General features: G+C 42.8%; 1 protein-coding gene across 2 annotated transcripts in view; it reads left to right on the forward strand.

Moving 5' to 3' along the window:
- ROR1 (ROR family WNT receptor 1) overlaps positions 1-20708 on the forward strand; it is a 470970-nt gene that overhangs the window by 157308 nt on the left and 292954 nt on the right. The window lies entirely within an intron of this gene.

Below are 20708 nucleotides of genomic sequence, written 5' to 3' on the forward strand. Positions count from 1 at the left end.
TAGTTCTAGAACATACTTCCACTCTTCCTCACTGTCCTATTTGTGACAGAGGTCATCAGTCATTTCCCAACATTTGTTCTCCTTTTCTTTGGCTGGCCTTCCTTTGCAGCTGGATATGGCTATGCATTCATGTTCTGGCAAGCTGTAAGTGGAAATGTTATGAAGTAGCTTCTGGGAACTTTCCTAATAAGACAGCTGGTAGGTGCCCTTTGCCCCTTCTTCTTCATTTTTCTTCCTCTGTCTGCCTGGAATGAGGTGCTACCATTTTGGACCATGAAAGCAGGAGTCCTACCAAAGGATGGAGAATGGTGAGTTGACAGGGCCAGCATCCCTGTGTGGAGCAGAGCTGGTGTACTAGCCCTGGGCTGCAAGCTTCTGGATTTTTGTGTCAGAGGGAAATAAAGCTCTTGTGTAAGCCATTGTTATTTTGTGTGTGTGTGTGTGTGTGTGTGTGTGTGTGTGCATGTGTGTGTGTGTGTGCGTGTGTGTGAAATTTGTCAGCACCTGCAACTTGGGACTCCAAGGGGATTACTTACTCATTACATGGATTATTACCTTCAGAAATCAAACAAGCAATAGATTCTTCAAGCCCCTTCCTCACTGTGATGTTTCAAACACCTGTGGCCTCAATTTTTTAACTGAGGAAGCCCATGGTCTAGCTTCTAGAGCTAAACAGACTTGGGTTTAAACCTTGACTTGCTTGCACATTACTGTGGAATGACCTAACCTCAGTTTTCTCATCTGTACAATGGAGAACAATGCCCTCTTAGAGTCATTGTTCTATTTATTAGAATGACATCGTGTCTATTAGTAGATACTGTTAGTTGTAGTGTTGTATCTTTATCTTGTTTGAACTAGTGAAATCATTAAGGTTAGGGAAAGGAGGAAACAAACTGCATGAGTAAAAGTTGAAGCCATAAAGCATTGAAAGGAACACTTTGAAACAAGAAAATTTCATACAGACAACCTAACATTTCACATCAAGGGACTAGAAAAAGAACAAATGAAGCCCAAAGTTAGTAGAAGGAAGGAAATAAAGAATGGAGTGGAAATGAATGAAATAGAGATGAAAAGACAATAAAAAAGATCAGTGAAACTAAAAGCTGGCTCTTTGAAATGATAAACAGAATTGACAAACCTTTAGCTAGACTCACTAAGGGAAAAAAAAAGAGAGAGGGCACAAATAAAATCAGTAATGAAAGAGGAACAGAGAAGGCGATGGCACCTCACTCCAGTACTCTTGTCTGGAGAATCCCATGGGTGGAGGAGCCTGGTAGGCTGCTGTCCATGGGGTCTCTAAGAGTCGGATACGACTGAGCGACTTTACTTTCACTTTTCACTTTCATGCATTGGAGAGGGAAATGGCAACCCACTCCAGTGTTCTTGCCTGGAGAATCCCAGGGACAAGGGAGCCTGGTGGGCTGCCGTCTATGGGATTGCACAGAGTTGGACACAACTGAAGCGACTTAGCAGCAGCAGTGGCGGCGTTATTCTGATACCAAAATCAGGCAGATACTGCAAGAAAAGAAAATTCCAATATCCCTGATGAACTCAGATGCAAACATCTTCAACAAAACATTAGCAAACTGAATTCAACAATACATTAACAGAGTCATACACCTTGATCAAGTGGAATTTATTCTAGGGATGCAGAGATGGTTTGACATCTGCGACTGAATCAACATGAAACATCATATTAACAAAATTCGTAATCATCTCAATAGATGCTGAAAAAGCACTTGACAAGATTTAACATTCATTTAAGAGAAAAACTCTAAACAAACTGGGTATAGAGGGAAGGTACCTCAACATAGTAAAAGTAGCATTTTGACCCATCCAAGAGAGATGCTGAGGAAATGGGGTAAGGAATTCCAGCTCAAGCTGTCAATGCTGGGTATTGGCCAAGGGGATGAGATTGGATATTTAAATTCATTCAGGCAACATTTCTTGAACTCCTACCATATACTATGTGTGTGGGGGTTTCATGGGGTTATTTGGGTGGGCTTCCCAGGTGGTGCTAGTGGTAAAGAACCCACCTGGCAATGCAGAAGACATAAGAGATGTGGGTTCAATCCCTGGGTTGGGCAGATTTCCCTGGAGAAGGAAATGACAACCCACTCCACTGTTTCTGCCTGGAAAATTCAATGGACAGAGGAGCCTGGTGGGCTACAGTCCATGGGGTCACAAAGAGTCAGACACGACTGAAGCAACTTAGCATCATCACGGGGGTATTCAGAGGTAAATTAAGACATGATCTTGATCTCATCTAGTGGGAAAGATAAAGATTTTTATAATGCAAGAAGACTGTTTAAATATGGTATTCACAAAGTGCTGAGGGAGCACAAGGGTCTGTCTGAGGGATCTGGAGAAAGCCAGACCTCTTCCCATTTAGGTTGTGTCTTGAAGGATGAATAAGAGTTCACCAGAAGAGGAGAACATTCTAGAAAGGACAGGTCACATGTACAAAGGTGGAGAGACACAAAAGACCTAGGGCATGGTTGTGCTGGTTTATCCCATGTTAGAGATGGGAGAGAGGGTTTAGTGGGTTTTGAGGCTGGAGATGTATCCTGGACATTGCTGTCTAAGGAGATGAATTGCTTCTCTTTTTAGTTTGGGGGAGGCCAGGGACCTTTTTAAGGAAGGAAATGATGTGGGCATTTCTCATCTGATGCTTTTACTTCTCCCTATCTTCTGAGTTGGAATGCTGCCACTAAGGGCAGAGGAGGAGGAATCTTCTGGCAGTCCTGGGAAGACACAGATATTCTCTATCTTGGTTGATATTAACAAAACAAATTATCATTGGTGTGAGGAGAAGCCCTTCAAATAAGAAATGGACAAACTCTGTTGGTGACACTGATAGTGACACCAAATCTTCCTTATTTTCACTTGGATGGGCCATGTACTTTTATTTTTCTCCCTCTCTTTAAAAACTGTTGTATTTCTAGTTTAAAAAAAAAAAAAAGCTCCATCTTCAGGAATGCAGTGTGGTTTTACTTCTGGTAAGAAGTGAGGGAAATTTAGCTTCTGGATTTTTCTATGCTTGATAAAGGGCATAGTGTGTAAATGTAGGTCATAAGACTCTATCTCCAACTTGATCTCAGATTTATAAAGGAAACTATATATGCATATATAATATAAATTGCCCTTTGGGTTACATAATTTTCTTCTATATTTTCCACTTTTTTTTTTTTTTTGGAGAGCAAATAAATCTTAAATATTTTTAACAAAAGTTCTCAGTGTAATCCCTGTACTCAGCCTCAGAAACAAAAACAAATTTCTTGGGAGGAGGAAGGATAGAATTAGGGGGAAGCTGTGTGTTTTGGAAAGAGTTTGGCTTCTGTCCCGTTGATACCTTTTACTGGGCTGTTGGTGAAGATTTCGAAGGTTCTTTCATTATTCAGTCAGTGTGTGTTTAACAGCCACTCAGCCACCAACTCACCTTACTGGGCAGACTTATTTTAGACCAAAGGCCAGTCCCTGGCCTATCTCCCTGCCTTTCCTTGAGATTTTCTTAGCTGGGCTCCAGGTGGCCACCATGCCCTGTGATTCTGTCATCCTCTCATGCTGTGAGGGGCTGCTCCAGAGCCCTTCATGAACAGATTGTCCAGCTTGTTTTGAGAAGAACAAAGACAATAATAAAGTCAGGAGGATGGCACGGCCAAGGTGATTCATACGGACAGATTTTAATGTTTTTTCTCATACGATGAGCAGTTTCTTTCTTTCTTTCTTTTTTATGCTTATTATTATTTCTTTTTAGTGATCAGACTACCAGTGTAAGAACCTGGCATTTTTTTTTAAATTAAAATTTTTTAACTATTTAACTGAACTGTTAAATATATATATATAATATATAAATAAATATAAATTTACTTAACTATTTAACTGAACTGAACTATTTTTGATTGAAGGATAATTGCTTTACAGTATTGTGTTGGCATTTCTTAAAAAACTAAATTTTTTTTAACTGTTTAACTGAACTGTTAAATATATATATATATATTTAATATATAAATAAATATAAATTTATTTAACTATTTAACTGAACTATTTTTAATTGAAGGATAATTGCCTTACAGTGTTGTGTTGGTTTCTGCCAAACATAATAAGAACCTGGCATTTAAAAAAATTTATTTGTATTTATTTGGCTGCATCAGGTCTTAGCTGTGGCATGCAGGATCTTTGTTGTGTCATGTGTAATCTTTTGTTGTGGCACACAGTGATGAGTGCCAGTTCAGTAGCTGCAGTGAGTGGGCTTAGTTGCTCCAGGGTATGTGGGATCTTAGTTCCCTGACCAGGGATCGAACCTGTGTCCTCTGCATTGGCAGGTGGATCCTTAACCACTGAACCACCAGGGAAGTCCTGAGCACTTTCTTGTCTGCACTTCACAACACTGTTGTCAAATGACCACCCCCCACCCCTGTAAATGCCAGCTTCCCCTGGGGAGCCTTCTGGAACCCAGCAGCCTCAAGTTCAAGGCAAGGGTCTAGTTCTTTCTTCTGAGAGCAAGCATCAATATCAGGGATCTCCTTGCCTGTGTCTGGAACTGTAGATTAGGTGTGCAGAAGCGATGGCTAAGTTTTAGAAGTTGTGCTGGGTGTTTTTAAAATTGTATATTGAAACAAAGCTTTAAGATTAAAAAAAAAATGAGTACACATTGCTAGTTCCCACTTTTTCTTTTCCAGCAGCAGCTGAATAACCAGAGCCCTGAAATGAACCAGAGTATTCAGAAAGGTCAAGCACAGAGGGAAATGTTTTATTAGAAACAGGCTTTTTGGTTGTGACAAATTGTATGTGAAATTTCAGGTAGAGACCCACAGGGCTGTGATGGCTTCAAGCATGTTCAAGTGTGGTCAGAAGGGGAAGCCTGCCCTGCTCGGTCTGTTGTGTGGTTTTGCTTCCTGCGGGAGAGGTAGGCAGGAGGAGAGAGAAAGAGGCATACAGCATTCAGGCTGTGACCATCCCTGGTGTCCAAGTTCCTGCCAGGGTCAGAAGACTTTTCAGGAGAAGGGAGAGTGAGAGAGATTGAAAGAGAGGTCTGTTAGGCAAAGCTGAGAATCTTTTAGTTGAGGTAGAAGACAGTCCAGATCCCTTTGATGACTCTTGCTACTGCTACTGCTAAGTCACTTCAGTCGTGTCCGACTCTGTGTGACCCCATAGACGTCAGCCCACCAGGCTCTCCTGCCCCTGGGATTCTCCAGGCAAGAACACTGGAGTGGGTTGCCATTTCCTTCTCCAATGCATGAAAGTGAAAAAGTGAAAGTGAAGTCGCTCAGTCGTGTCCGACTCTTAGCAGCCCCATGGACTGCAGCCTACCAGGCTCCTCCATCCAGGGGATTTTCCAGGCAGGAGTCCTGGAGTGGGGTGCCATTGCCTTCTCCATTGATGACTCTTAAGGGACTTTTAATGAGCTTCCCAGGTGGCTTAGTAGTAAAGAATCTGCCTGCAATTCAGGAGATACAGGTTTGATCCCTGGGCTGGGAGGATCCCCTAAAGACAGAAATGGCAACCCATTCCAGTATTCTTGCCTAGCAAATCCCACAGACAGAGGAGCCTGGCAGGCTAGTCCATGGAGTTTGCAAAAGAGTCAGACATGACTGAGCATGCACAAAGCTTTTAATAGTCTGATCCTTCCCAGATTGTTCTATTAACCTGTCCTAGTAGCAAATGTTTTGTGTATAACTTGACCCTCAGACTCCTCTTGTCTGCCTGGCAAACTCCAAATCCTCCTTCAAGGATGAGTTCGGGTGATCACTGAGCCATTTTTAAAATTTGATTTGCATCTGCTCCCTTATTTCTCTTCATCACTGCTCCATCCTTCTTCAGGGCAGAATCAATTGCTCTTCTGTGTTGCTTCCACGTGGTCTGGCTCATGAACACTGTGAGAACTGACAGTCACAGCATGGGGGAGCAGATGGGGTCTGGGAGAGCTTCTCCAGGAACAGGCTCTCATGAGATGATATGTGCAAACATTATTTGTTAGTTGTAAAGCACTAATGTGCCAGGGTGGTCATCACTGCCCTTTAATGAGTAGATCATGCTTGGTGTTTTCACATTAAATCCTCACAAATAATTACTGGAAAGTAGGTATTAGCATCACCTTCCTTTTAGAGATGAAGAAACTGAGTCTCAGAGAGGTTAAGTAGCCTGCCTGAGGCCCCGTAAATGAAAGCATCTAAGTTGGAATTTAAATCCAGTTCTGACTCCATAGTCTTGACCCACGACACTGTGTGCTGGGCCTGTGGGGAACTCAGATAGGAGGGAGACATGTGTTTGCTGTCAAAGCTTCCAAGTCCAGGTGGAGAAGTAAGCCAGTCCCTGCCAGCTGGGGTACAGTGTTGGATGGGATAAGAGTTCTAGGAAGGTGAATGTGAAGTGTTTGGAGATTTGAGTTGGTTTTCAGGGGGAAAAAAAGAGGCTTTGTGGAGACTGCTCATTTGCCCTGCACCTTGACCGATGGGTAGGGTTTTTACAGCAGAGTTCGAGAATAGAGAATGGAGGAAATTGCATGAATAAAGGCTTGGGAGGAGTGTGTGTGTGTGTGTGTGTGTGTGATGGGGAGCCTAAGAATGAGGCTCTCTTTATCACTTGTTGAGGACTCCGGGCTCATAACATTTCCATCCCTCCTCAGCTCCCTTTGTCAAGACAGAAGATGGTTGGTACCCAGCATGTAGGGATAGCCGCTCTTCAGTAGTTCTCTTGTGAGGTGGTACTGCTGCCCTGGGCTTGGAAACACTTTTGATTGTCACAATGATTGGCAGGGGGTGGGATTTGCTGGTTGCATGTGAAGCAATGTGCTTCTATTGGCACTTGGTGCCCCCTGAACCACATATGCTAAATATCTTGCAACAGATGGATCAGTCCTGCCCAAGGAAGAATTCTCCCACCCCTAAGGCCACCAGTATCTCCCACAGAATGAGGGGATCTCTCTCGAAGTGCACATGTGTAGACTGCAGTGTCCCTCTGGGAAGCCTGATTCTGTTCCTGGCATCCCTCCCCTTTCACATACACTAGCATGCTCTGGTTTTATCCCCATTCCATACCTAACCTCCAGGACCTGCTATTTATACTGCTTCCACAGCTTATAACTGAAAATACAGTTTCTTGCCCTGTTTTTCTCCTCCTGCCATATCCTCTTGCAGCTGAGACTAAGGAAAAGGCTGCCGTGGTAGGTTTTCATAGCCTCCCTCTTAGCATGAACAATAACTGCAAAATGATCCATCCGATCTGGCTACCATTGTGGCGGGGAAGAGGATGAAAAGAGCATTCATTGCGCCAGGCACTTCTCAGCAAGGGCTCATCAAAGTAGAAACCCAAGTGGCACATACTTGTGGAGAAAGTATGAAAGGAGTAGGGCTGGGGGAGTGGTAGGGATTGAGGAAAACCCCAATAACATGGTAATAAGAGACAACAGACTACAAAACCCCAGTGAAGCCAGGAATAAAGGAGCCCAGTGCCTCACCAACACAGGATTGAATGAGTTTCATGTTTAATGTAAATACACCTGCCCTTTGGTCTCTGAAGCGCTGGTTACAGGTTTTAAGATAAAATAGAGTTTTGAACACTGTGCCAGTGTAACTTGATTTTGCCCCTGCACTGGCTGTACACTTTGTTCCCAAACAGTCTCTAGAGACAAAATATTGCTCTGGCCAGCTCGAAGGTCTCACCTCCTGCTATTTCCCTCAGTCACCTCTGCTTCTGCCTGGGCCTTCGTCTTAGACTACTGCGCTGCTGATAGAGCAGAGAGACAAGGAGACAGGCGGCCAGGAGTCATCTGTGCTCAATGCCAGAGCAGATCATTTTACCCTCCAAAGTCTCCCACTGTGTTAAGGATAAAGACTAAAATTGTCAGTCTCTCCTACAAAGACCCTGCCTGCTTCTTTCCTCCAGTCTCACCGTATTCTCCTCAGTCTTTTGACTCCAGCAATCAGACCTGCTTTTAGTCCTTGAACCGTTTTCTGTGCAGCATCCAGCCTCAGGGCCTTTGCTGGCTCTCCCTCTGCAGTGCTCTCCCTCCTCTTCTTTTCCCCCGTTTAAGTCTTGTTTTCGCAAGTCAGCATTAGATAGCTCTTCTTTAGGGCACTTTCCCTGAGCCCACCTCCCTGCCCCAAACGCACACACACCAGAAGAGATCGGGTCCCCTCTTACATTTGGTCATGGTGCCCTATACTTTACCTTAATGACTCTTGTACCAATTTATAATTATATGTTTGTATGATTACTTGATTAATAGTGCCCTCTTGCACTGGACTGTGGGTTCCGTGAGGGTAAATCTGCTTTGTTCTCCATAATAATTCTGGCACCCAGCACCAGACATGTGGAAGGTACTCAATCATTATTTGTTTGATGAAGGAATCTTTGACAGTGTTACAAATAAATTGGAAAATGCAAAAATGCAGAATAGAAGAAAGACTATAAAAAGCAGTGATACTCCTGTAATCAAAGAAAAAACACTTTCAAATTTTGGTCATACACCTTTTCTGATTTCTCATTTTTAAAATAATATATTGAGTTTTCATTTAGTAATACTGTAAACAGGATGAAATGTCTATGAAATTTAATTAGTTTACCATCATTTTATTTAATTAATCTCTTATTGTTAGACCCAAATTGATGATATGATCTGTGCTTCTTGGAAACTGATCAAAAATAATGTAAAAATTGTATCATGTTTACTCATCTAATCAACATTTTACTTTATCCAAAAGGAGTATATAATATGAAATTAGGACTGACTGTCTGGGAAGATGGAGGCATGTGGCAGATGGAACTCTAGACACATGGGGAGAGCCCTGGCCACAGGAAATGGCTGTGGTTGGTGGAGAGGAAAGTGGTGGGGCTGTTAGGAGTAACCACCTGCTCCTGGTGGAAGGCACGTTGTTGTGGGAAAGATCCTGTGTTATGGCAGGATCTTTGCTGGCTTAGTGATGTGGGCAAGCAAAATGGATGCTTTGAGCTTATCTGGGGGCTTCTAGCACTGATGGGTTGGTGACTGGGGGTAAGGAGAGAATCCCTTAGTGGTGCTTTCCTAGCCCAATGCTAGGTAAGAAAAGGATGAGATACCTGGGCCTGGGGAGGGGGCTGTTGTTTCAAAGCCGGGACTCAGCACCACCGTTCATCTCTCTGACTCTTGTCTAGCGCCTCTAGTGGCCGCCCTTGTTGTTAACCCTGACTCGGGTGCCTTGGTGCCTCTGGTAAGCCAAGCCAGACTCAGGCTGGTTTTGAGTGACTGTGAGCAGGAAGAGGTTTCAGGAATTTATATGCAAGATTCACCATTTTGCACTTTCTGTGGAAGAGTCCCTCTGAGAGTCAGGATAGTAGAAAGCTGACTATATTTCAACCACCACCCTGGAATGCTTATCATGAGTAGACATATTATACTACATAAATCTCACCACAATCTCATGAGGTAGTTAACACTGTTACCCCCCGTTTGTAGACTAAGTACCTGAGACTTGGAGAGTGTCAGAACCAGAAATTGAACATAGATGTGTTTGACTCCAGACCCTGTGCTTTTCCAACCCCTATTTTTGAAGAATCTCAGTAGGTTCTTAAGCATGAGGCCCATTACTCTCTAGAGCATTTGTAACCCAACTGTATGAATTGAAACAAGGCAAGCTCTGTGCTCCCATTTGGGGAAAGTTAATATTTCACATGCTCTCGAGAATTTAGGAGCTTGGTAAAAACTTACTATTAAACAGGGATTTTCTTTAATTCCTTTTGTTTAAAGATTTTCATGTGAAACACTCTATGTTCTGTGCCTCCCTCTGAGACGTCAGTGGTGCCAGAGACCGTTAGGGAGTTTGTGTAAATAGAGAGCGGGCCAAATGCTGCCCACACAAGTAGTGAGGCTCGAGGCTGCATGTGCAGAACAGTTTCACAGTTAGCCCAGGACTCCGTGGAGTATCTGAGGCTTCATCCTGGCCTGCAGATCTGTGGACACACAGTGTCATCAGGAGCCCTGTGGGCATTGTTCAATGGGTGCCTCAACTCCAGCCAGCCAGGAGACCAAGACCAGTGTGAGCAAATATCTTTCACCATTGATGTTAAAACAGATAAAGCTGCCAAGGAAATAAAACCAGTTAGTCTCAAAAGATCAATATTAACTAATGCCAGTGCATATGTTGATTTAAAAAAAAAAAAAAACCTGACATTTCCTACAAAAGACAGAATAGCTAGAGAGTAAATAACTGTACAAAAATGCTTTGAAATATCTTTGAAATGATGGTTCAATGCACAGGGTCAAAAGATAGAACTGGTTCTCGTCAAGCAATTTTTAAAATGCCTCATTTTTATTTAACATTGTTTTGGAGAAGGACTACATTCTATTGACACATTGAGAAAAAAAGTTACTTTTTGTTTTTCTAAAACTAATAAGAGCCTAGGCATTATGATTAAAGACCAAAAAAGAGCCAACTCTGATGAATGCCCCCTTTCTTCAGCTACAAAATTTAATAGCTGCCACAGAGAGTTTTTTCTTTTAATCAGCAAAAAATTTATTTTGTCCTTGACATTTTATGCCAAAAATCAGCCCAGAAAGTATGTTTTATAGCCTGAGCTGAATTGCCCTACAGGTAGAGTTTTCCTGTGAGCAGCCTTGACTTAAATGACTTTTTTTTTGCATTAGATAACAAGCCAGTATCAACTTATTAGATAACCCTTTCAATGTTTCTGAAGATAAAAGGAAACTTAAGCAGAGATAGCAGAGCATTATGGGTAACCATTATGGGTTCCTATGGGAGACAAAATACAGGTTCCACTGACCTCATAAGTTCCTAATTCTGTGACCTTGAGTGAATTACCCTCCTAGAGCCTGTTTCTACTTTCATTTGGGGATCATAACAGTGCCAACATCAAAACATCGTTGTGATGATTAATGCACCTAAAGCATTTGGCATAGCCTTGACACTTAGTGATAATCACAAGATATTACTGATGCACAGCTATATATAACTTAAAACATTGCCTCAGAGAAGGCCTTATGATTTGACAATAGGATCGAGCAGAAAATATGATGTTTCGACTATATAGAAAAACTACCGAGTGTAAATTTAGCACAGGCAAAAATGTAGCTTAAAATACTGAAAGCTGATGTTGTTTCTTGAATGTTATAGAATTGCAGTACCCTATTAAAAGTGATAAGAAGTCCATCCAAAACCTCCTGTCCTTTTTATATCTGTAAAAACAGCTGGGGTGATCCAGAAACAGGGTACCTGTTGAGTGCAAGGGACAGTGTTAGGCATATAAGATAGTACAGAGAAATGTAAGGTGCCTTTCCTGCCTTGGTGGAATATTTAGTGTAACTCAGGAAGTTAAAAAATAAATAAAAAATCCCTAGCTCCTAAGTAATTGAGGAAGGAAAGACCCCCCAGGCTGAAGGATTGGTAATGGAATGAGGAATGGATTTCAGCTGATTTTTACAGGATGGGACATAGAGAGAAGAGGGAAGGCCTCTTAGAGGTATGGGTTCATTATGGGTTCATGGCAAGAGAAAAGTCAGTAAAGTGGGAAAGAGCAGGGCGTGAGGGACGGGATGTGGTTAAAAAGTGAAAACTCATTAACATTTAAGGCTACCTTTGAACCTGAAGTGTCTGTCTGACTGACTGGATTGAGTAGACCTGTCCATCCAGCCATTCTCTACTACCAGGGTTCACTACCTCAGGGTATCTTATTTTCATATCAAAAGGCGGAAGGCAGATACAGATATGAGGAAGTACTTTGCTTTTCACTCCTGTGCCAACATAGTTTACATACCAACACTGATAATCCGTCAGCCCACCTCTCCTGGACACTTAATCATTTCCCTGGAGTCTACTGAAATAATTCTTCTATGCATTACCACGCATGTTTCTGAGTGTCTGCTTTTTAAGATAAATTTGTATTCCTTCAAGTGATATTCCCCTAATGTTCTGAGGTGGCCCGTGTCATGCGTTTCTTCTCAGAGCCCCAGTGGATGAGTTATGAAAGCAGTTACCTCCAAGTCCTGTTAATAATAATGTCTGGTACTTGTTGAGCATTTACTATGTGCCAAGCACTGTTCTAAGTCCTTCACATGTACTCATTCATTTAATTCTCCAGAATGGAGAGCAGTAGGAGAAAAGGAAGAAGGGCAGAAGTTGTACATGGACTGATTAAATAATCTTCAGTTAGTTCTATAGATATTAATATAGGGTCTGTTATGTGCCAGGCACTGTGATTCAGTGCTGGTGAAATGAATGAATAGACAATTTAAGGTTGAAGTAAGTTAGTAATTACATCCTAACTGCTAGTATGGTATTTTATTAGCAACCTGCATTCTGCATTGACTGTTTATTGAACGTATTTTGAGTTTTTGAGAGCAGTACTTATTTATGCCTTCATGTGCATACAAATCACCTGGGAGTCCTGTTAAAATGCGGATTCTGATTTGAAAGCTTCATGATGAAACCTGAGAGTCTGTATTTCCAGCAAGCTCCTGGGAGATAGTAATGCTGCCTGTCTTGCTTGCTCTTTAAGTAGCAAGCTTTTTGAGACTCGAGTAAATGGAAGAGGGAACACAAGAAAAGGAAAGGCAAGAACATGTCACTTCCACACCAGAAGGGGCAGCAAGTCTGGGTTGGGCCCACATATCCTAGCAGAGGACTTACCTTGGTTTTCATTGTCATTATCATTAGATTCTTATGCACCTGCAGAAATCTAGGAAATTGGATCCTCAAGGCCCAGTATCTCAGTTTATAACTCCTAACTCACATTGAAGTTAAAGGAGCAACGTGAGCTCTTCTTCTTAGGGACACAATTTGTAAGTTGTGATAGAGAACATGGTGGACTGGAAGCCAGGAGACCTATGTTCTCTTGAGAGCTCAATTACGCACTTGCAGTATGGCCCTAGTTGAGTCACCAGGCCTTTCTGTGACTTGGTTTCCTCATCTGTAAAACAGACTAATGGCATCTACCCTGTGAACTCCAGGATGGATTTGAACCCCAGGGTGGACATTAGTAGATGACATAGGATATGAAAAAGCTCGTGGAAAAACCAAAGGAGTATTCCAAGTATGCATTTTCACAACTAAAAATTACAGAGTCCTCAGCAGTAGGTGGGAAAGAGGGGCTGTATCATGGGCTCCTACTCTGGTTTATATCTCTCTGTTTTCTTTGTTTGTTTGTTTTTAAATGACTCTCAGATTATTCTGTATTCACTAGACATGTAGGCCTTCTGGGAGGTTACCTTTGGTTTGAGAACAGGCATCTCAGCCTCTGCTTGATGGATAGAAACCTCCAGACTATCACTGCTTGTCCTTTCCTACCCTGAGCAGTGGATGGAAGGTAATATTTGTTGAGCAATTGATGCGAGTTATTTTATTTAATCCTCACAATGTTTCTCGGAGGAGGGTCTTATTGCAGATTCACAGATGAGACACCTAAAGCTCAGGCGGGCTCATTTGCTTGGGGTTTCATTTTGTTCTTCATATTAAAAGAGAAGCCTTTTCAACTTTGTAGCCCTCAAGATGTGATTACATCACTTTTGCAAGACTATAAAAGTTCTCAAGCTCTGGGATCTGGTTAACAGTTCACCTTGGGCATGTTATTCCAAGGGTCGATATCATGAGTTTAGAGTGAAGCCAAGAATTTTGTGTTAAACACCCAGCAGCCCTATGAAGCTGGCTGTTTTGTTATCCATGTTTTAGAGAAGAAGAAACTGGAGACTTAGAAAATTAAGAAACTTTTGCAAGGCCTTGTGCCTCTCAAGGCAGATCAGCCTGGACTTTAGTCTTGGTTTTTTGGACTCTAACGCTCATACCGCCATATTGAATGGATTAACTTCTCTTTTTGGCCATCCAGGTTTAGAAATGGGGAGTGGCTGTCAATGGACAAAAGCTTCTTGAAACTAATAATAATAATGCCAAGAATAATGCCAACTGCCACCTTGCTATGCTTCTATGGGGTATCCTCTGATGGTCATAATACATCTCGTCACAGGGCATATGAGATCACAGAGCTGAAATAACCCTGAGTGACTGATGTACAGCAGATGGCATGTGACACCTGCCCTTGGATTTCCCAGCATGGTGCTTCAGCCCTGCTTAGTGCTCTCGGAGTACTTAGCATACCAGTGGAGTGCTTGGATCCCTGAAAGGGCTTCCTACAGATGGTGTATCTTCTACTGGGACAAGATTCTAGACACTGAGGAATTTTGAAAGGCACAAATTATTGGATGCACAAAGTCCTGTCCATTTGAAGTAGTCACTTAATCTCTGCAAAGCCCGGTTTTCTCATCTGGTAAATGGGAATAATGATAGCACTTCCCTCAAAGGTATGAGAGCTGATTGAGCCAGTGTGGCCAGATTGTTGATAGGTACACAGTCAGAGAGGATCACTGTAGCTTGACTTCTGGATCGCATCATCTTAGATTTTTCTCTTTCCCTGTCTTCTCATCTATAATCCATCAGCACACTGTCTTGAATCTGTTTTTTGTGCCTAGCTACCACCTTAGTCCTTACTCACCTTAGACATTACTTTGCCAACAAAGGTCTGTCTAGTCAGGCTATGGTTTTTCCAGTAGTCATGTATGGATGTGAGAGTTGGACTGTGAAGAAAGCTGAGTGCCAAACAATTGATGCTTTTGAACTGTGGTGTTGGAGAAGACTCTTGAGAGTCTCTTGGACTGCAGGAGATCCAACCAGTCCATCCTAAAGGAGATCAGTCCTGGTTGTTCTTTGGAAGGAATGATGCTAAAGCTGAAACTCCAATACTTTGGCCACCTCATGAGAAGAGTTGACTCATTGGAAAAGACTCTGATGCTGGGAGGGATTGGGGGCAGGAGGAGAAGGGGATGATAGAGGATGAGATGTCTGGATGGCATCACCAACTCGATGGACATGAGTTTGAGTGAACTCCAGGAGTTGGTGATGGACAGGGAGGCCTGGCGTGCTGCGATTCATGGGGTCGCAAAGAGTCGGACATGACTGAGCAACTGAACTGAACTGAACCACCTTAGTCCAGACTAGCCTCAGCTCTGGTGTAGATTACTATAATACTATACTATTCATACTATAATATAGTACTATAATAGCCACCTACCACCTACCTGGTCCCCTGCTTATACTCCTCCTGTGCAGAGCATCCAGAGTGATTTTATTAAAGTATAAATAGGATCATTCATTGCTTTCCTTAAAGCCCTCTGGTGGTTTCCCATTGCATGCTGGAACAATCTATACCCTTTGGCCTACAAGTTGTTACCTGATCTGGTCTCTGCCCACTGCCTTACCTTTACCTCATGGCCCTCATCCCCAGGCTTACTGTGTGCTTCAGTCATGGTGACCTCCTTTCTGTTCCATGGATGTGCCAAGCTCAGTGGCCTGTGGACCTTTGGGCTTGCTCTTTGTTCCTCTGCCTGCATGCTGTTCCTCAAGATCTTTGCATGACTGGAAATGTGATTTAGAGACATCTCCCAATTTCTCAGTAGAAAATCACCAGGTCCACTCCTCCAATTTCTAACATGTTACTCTGTTTTAGTTTTCTTCATGTACTCATCGTAGCCTGAAATTTTCTTGCTCATTTGTTTAATAATTTGCAGTTTATGTCCTTTCACTGGAAGGTCAGTTCCCTCACTTTACTCATGATCACATGTCTAGTTCCTAGAAAGGGTTGGCATATGTGAGGCACTCAGCAAACATTTATTGGTTGAATGAATAAGTGTGATCTTTATTGTAAATTACAAATAAATATAAGAAAAATAAGAGGAAGGCATTCAATATTTGTCTTCAACCTGAAGCTTAGGATCCAGTGATCATGGATAGACCTAATGTGAAATAGTAGTGAGTAGACAGATCAATAGGGAAGGCAATGGCACCCCACTCCAGTACTCTTGCCTGGAGAATCCCATGGATGGAGGAGCCTGGTAGCCTATAGTCCATGGGGTCACTAAGAGTTGGACACGACTGAGTGACTTTACTTTCACTTTTCACTTTCATGCATTGAAGAAGGAAATAGCAACCCACTCCAGTGTTCTTGCCTGGAGAATCCCAGGGACAGAGGAGCCTGGTGGGAGGCTGTCTATGGGGTCGCACAGAGTTGAACACGACTGAAGCAACTTAGCAGCAGCAGCAGACAGATCAGCATCCTCAAAGCATTGCTTGATAAGAGGCCACCTCCTTCAGCCCATTGCTTCCAAACAGTTTTGTTTGTATATTCAGTTATTTAGCAAGAACCTGCTGCCTTCTGGACTCTGTGCTGAACTCTGGGCTTCAAGCAACTAACCACGAGAGACCTAGTCTCCACCTTCACTGAGATTAGAGTTTGCAGACGAGACTGGCATTGAGCACAGGCATTTTCAGATTAAACAGACATTTAACAAGGAGAAGAGAGCAGGGAGCCTGGGAGCATTTTGTAGGAGAGCCTGTCCTAGAGAACTAGGAAGGCCTCCCTAAGGGAGTGATGTTTAAACCAAATAGGAAGGATGCTTCACTTTGTCCATGTTTTCTCTTGAACGTCTTATCATTAGCCCTTGAGGAAGGCACCCAGTTGTGTAGGTCAGGCCAGCAAAGGGGATGCTTCTTTTGGAATCCTTTTATCCCAAAGAGATAAAGGACACCTCTTTATCTCTTTATAAATTAACCTGTGTGTAAATATTAGCAGCAGCCTTATAGGGATGTTGGTATCTTCATTATTGATGAGGAAGCTGAGTCTCAGTGGATAGGGGAATTTGTCCAGTCCATGTCCCTGGTAAATAGTGGATTAAGCACACAGTTGCATGTATTCCAAGCCCTACACTCCTTTAGACAACTTTAGGTTTATCTGCCCCTTTGTGATCATGAGCAGTTTAAGATCTTGTTGGTTTTGTTGCCCCAACCACTTGGCCTATTCTGGATTTTTAAGAGTTAAAAAATTGGCTGATGTCTGTTTCAATACTAACAAAATGTCTCAATATTCACAGCCCTTTGAGATATCTTGACAAGTGAGATACCAAAATGCAAGTAGGCCCCCCCAACTTTTTTTTTTTTTTTTTTTTGCCAGCCATCCTAATAATTTGGCACACTGAGACTGAATGGTTTTGAACCTTCAGGCTGCCTCTGAGTACCTGCATCCCCACCCTCATGCAAGTCACTGATACTTTCTGTAAAGTGGCCAATACAATCTTATAGAGCTGGTCAGGGAAATGCTCATGAAATTGATCTTGAAGTACTTGGCAATGGCGAGCTTCATAAGAATTCTTGGTAATAATAATTAACTTATTTTGGAGGATGAATTTACTTAGGAAAGCTCCATCTGCAATGAGGGTGGGCCCCTCTTTCCTGTTGCTCCTGGCACGTGCTCTTCTCCAAGTAACATTTGCTGCAGTCTGGGTGGTTTGTCTGCATAGAGACATCCAGAAAAGTTGGTGGGAAAAGCCAACAGGCCATTGGCACACAGAGACTGGGGTTGGCACCAGTCACAGTGAGAGCATTGCTTTTATTAGCAACTTAGTCATTTTATAGCAAGCGAGGCAGAAGTGCCTCATATGCAGACTCAAGATGCAAATGTGGCTCTGCGGGTAAGAGGAACAGATATGGCTGGCATCCCACAGAACTCCCAAAATATGGACAGAATATGCCTTTCACTCTTGTGGTGGGAAGACTTGGTGTAGAGCAGGGGTCCCCAACCTCTGGGATATAACACCTGATTACCTGGTGGAATAATAATAGAAATAAAGTGCACAGTTAATGTGCTTGAATCATTCTGAAACCATCCCCTCTGACTCTGGTCCGTGGAAAAATTGTCTTCCATAAAACCAGTCCCTGGTGCCAAAAAGGTTGGGAATATTGTAGAGGCTTGCTTCTAGAAATACTTGCTGTCAGTCTCTCCTAGATCACATGATGTGGTATTTGCATCCCATTTCTACCTTTCACTATTAATAGCTCTGTGACTTTGTGATTACAAGACTAACCTCTCTGTTCTTATCTGTAAAATTGGGATGCTAATGACATCTATCTAGCTGTTCTATGGAATAAGCAAGTTAATACAGGTAAAGCACTTAAAACAGTATCTGGCACTTGGTGAGTGCTCAGCGATGATTGGCTCTCATTGTTATTAAGCTGAAGTTAAACCTCAATATTGCACTCTCAGCTTCTCAGAGGCCTTTAAGAGATAGATTCCTTGGGACTCCTTGGGAATCTGAGCCGTGTGGCCCTCTACTCTTTACCGCTCTGTAACCTGTGGTGTTGGAGAAGACTCTTGGGAGTCCCTTGGACTGCAAGGAGATCCAACCAGTCCATCCTAAAGGAGATCAGTCCTGGGTGTTCATTGGAAGGACTGATGCTGAAGCTGAAACTCAAATACTTTGGCCACCTATGCGAAGAGTTGACTCACTGGAAAAGACCCTGATGCTAGGAGGGATTGGGGGCAGGAGGAGAAGGGGACTACAGAGGATGAGATGGCTGGATGGCATCACCGACTCGATGGACGTGAGTCTGAGTGAACTCCGGGAGTTGGCAATGGACAGGGAGGCCTGGCGTGCTGTGATTCATGGGGTCGCAAAGAGTCAGACATGACTGAGCGACTGAACTCAACTGAACTGAACAATGAAAGGACCCAGTGTACCCCCAGATCAGTCCTGGTGAAAGACCAAAGCTCATAAAAATCAGAGGGAAGGGTTTGGAAATTTAACACAGCTGGGCATCCCAGATGAAAAGGATACGTTTTTAAAGACCCATTACTATTTATGCAGGCAAACACAAATAGGCCAGTTGACACTTCCTGCCTCAAGGATGCAGGGTTGTGACCTGACCCTTTCCAGTCTTCTAACCCCTCCTATGTTTTCTCTCTCTTCCTCTTTCTTATTTAATATAATTTTTACTTCCTACATCTGTCAGTAAGGACTGAATATTGGGCATCTATCATGTAAATTGCTGTAATAAGAAAGTCACGGTTCCTAACCTGGGGAAGCTTTGAAATGTCAAAACATATGGTTTTACATGTGAGCACATTTATCCTGACCAGATTCCGTTCGTTCCTTAAAGCCTGTCTTAAATATCACTTCCGCTAGGAAGCCTTCCCAGAATTCTCCTTGTACTGTTAGCTATTTTCTTTCTTCTTCTCTTTTTTGTTGGCCTCCATAACAGAGGTTAAAGCGTCTGCCTGCAGTGCCAGAGACCTGGGTTCTATCCCTGGGTTGGGAAGATCCCCTGGAGAAGGAAATGGCAACCCACTCCAGTACTCTTCCCTGGAAAATCTCATGGACAGAGAAGCCTGGTGGGCTACAGTCCACGGGGTCGCAAAGAGTCGGACACAACTGAGCGATTTCACTTTCACTTTTCACAAAACTTTGACTTTAATCTTATTAAGATTGTGTCTGCTTGTTTGACTTGGGTATTAGACTAGAAGCCATCCAGAGGGATGTTGTGTAATCCTTATCTATCTCTGTATTCTCCAGTACTTAGGCATGCAGCATATGTTTGCTGAATGAGATGGTCATCTTGTCACTCAGTCGTGTCCGACTCTTTGTGATCCCATGGTCTGCCAGGCTGCTCTGTCCATGGAAGATTCTTCAGGCAAGAATCCTAGAGTGGGGTGCCAGTTCCTTCTCCAGAGGATCTTCCCAACTCAGGAATCGAACCCAGGTCTACCATACCACAGGCAGATTCTTTACCATCTGAGCCATCAGAGAAGCATGCAGTATATGTTTGTTGCATGAGATGGTAAACAAATGTAAATGGTAAATAAGAAAATAAAAGCCAACACTTACTGCTTGTGTTTTGAAAAGCAATTCTTAGTTCTCCTCCACTGTAATGATAGCTTACATTTACTGAGGACTTCCTTTAGTTTTTTGTACTTTTCCTACAGAAACTTATTTGATCATCCTGCCTGCCTTAAGAGGAAGTATAATTAGCATTGCCATTTTATAGGTGAAGAGACAGAGGCACATAGCTGTTTGGAAACTCATGCTGAAATTCATACCCAACAGTCTGACCCAGAACCTGGCCTCTTAACAGCTACACTAGACTGCCTTGAAAGACTTCAGAGAGAGTTTTAGAAGTTTTTATGGGTCTTCCTCTCTCTCACTCTAAAGGCAGGGATTCTGGCTTATTGGATTCTGTTGCCAACTGAACCAGTTCAACTTATCCATTCAACAGAGGTCAGGTTCTTTTTGGTTAGTTTGGGAACTGTATCTCCTCCCCAGTAACCTATGCTACAATGAAAGCAAGTCATAGACTAAATCTTCCACACGTATTAGCATTTTTTAGCCAGTCAGCATAAAAATCCTCATAAGTCTCTTTCCTTTAAGGCTCCATGAAGTCCCTTCTCTCTGCCCTGGAGGTCCACCAACCATTCTTGCATAAAAAGTTCAGGCTGAGACCAGCGCTATAATATTCTAATGTCAGAGTTGGCTAGTCTTCTAGCCATGTCGGGAGGTAGACTCCCTGTGTTGAGCACACAGAGCTTATAGAATTCTTAATCCTTGAGTTACTCCTAAGTCTTTTTGCTGGAATAGAGATAACCTTACTATGTTGTAAGCCAATCACATTTCTTGAGTGTTGCTCACTTTACCAATGTAAATTTTTTCTAGTACCCCTTAGTAATTAATGTTCATCGATGACTGATGGCTCAGATGGTAAAGAATCTGCCTGCAGTGCAGAAGACCTAGGTTCAATCCCTGAGTCGGTAAGATCCCCTGGAGAAAGGAAGGGCTATCCACTCCAGTATTCTTGCCTGGAGAATTTTATGGACAGAGGAGTCTGGTGGGCTACGACTAGTCC

Source organism: Bos grunniens, chromosome 3 (assembly GCF_055505025.1).
Source record: "Bos grunniens cultivar Pamir isolate PY7600 chromosome 3, Bosgru_T2T1.0, whole genome shotgun sequence".
Lineage (NCBI taxonomy): Eukaryota > Metazoa > Chordata > Mammalia > Artiodactyla > Bovidae > Bos > Bos grunniens.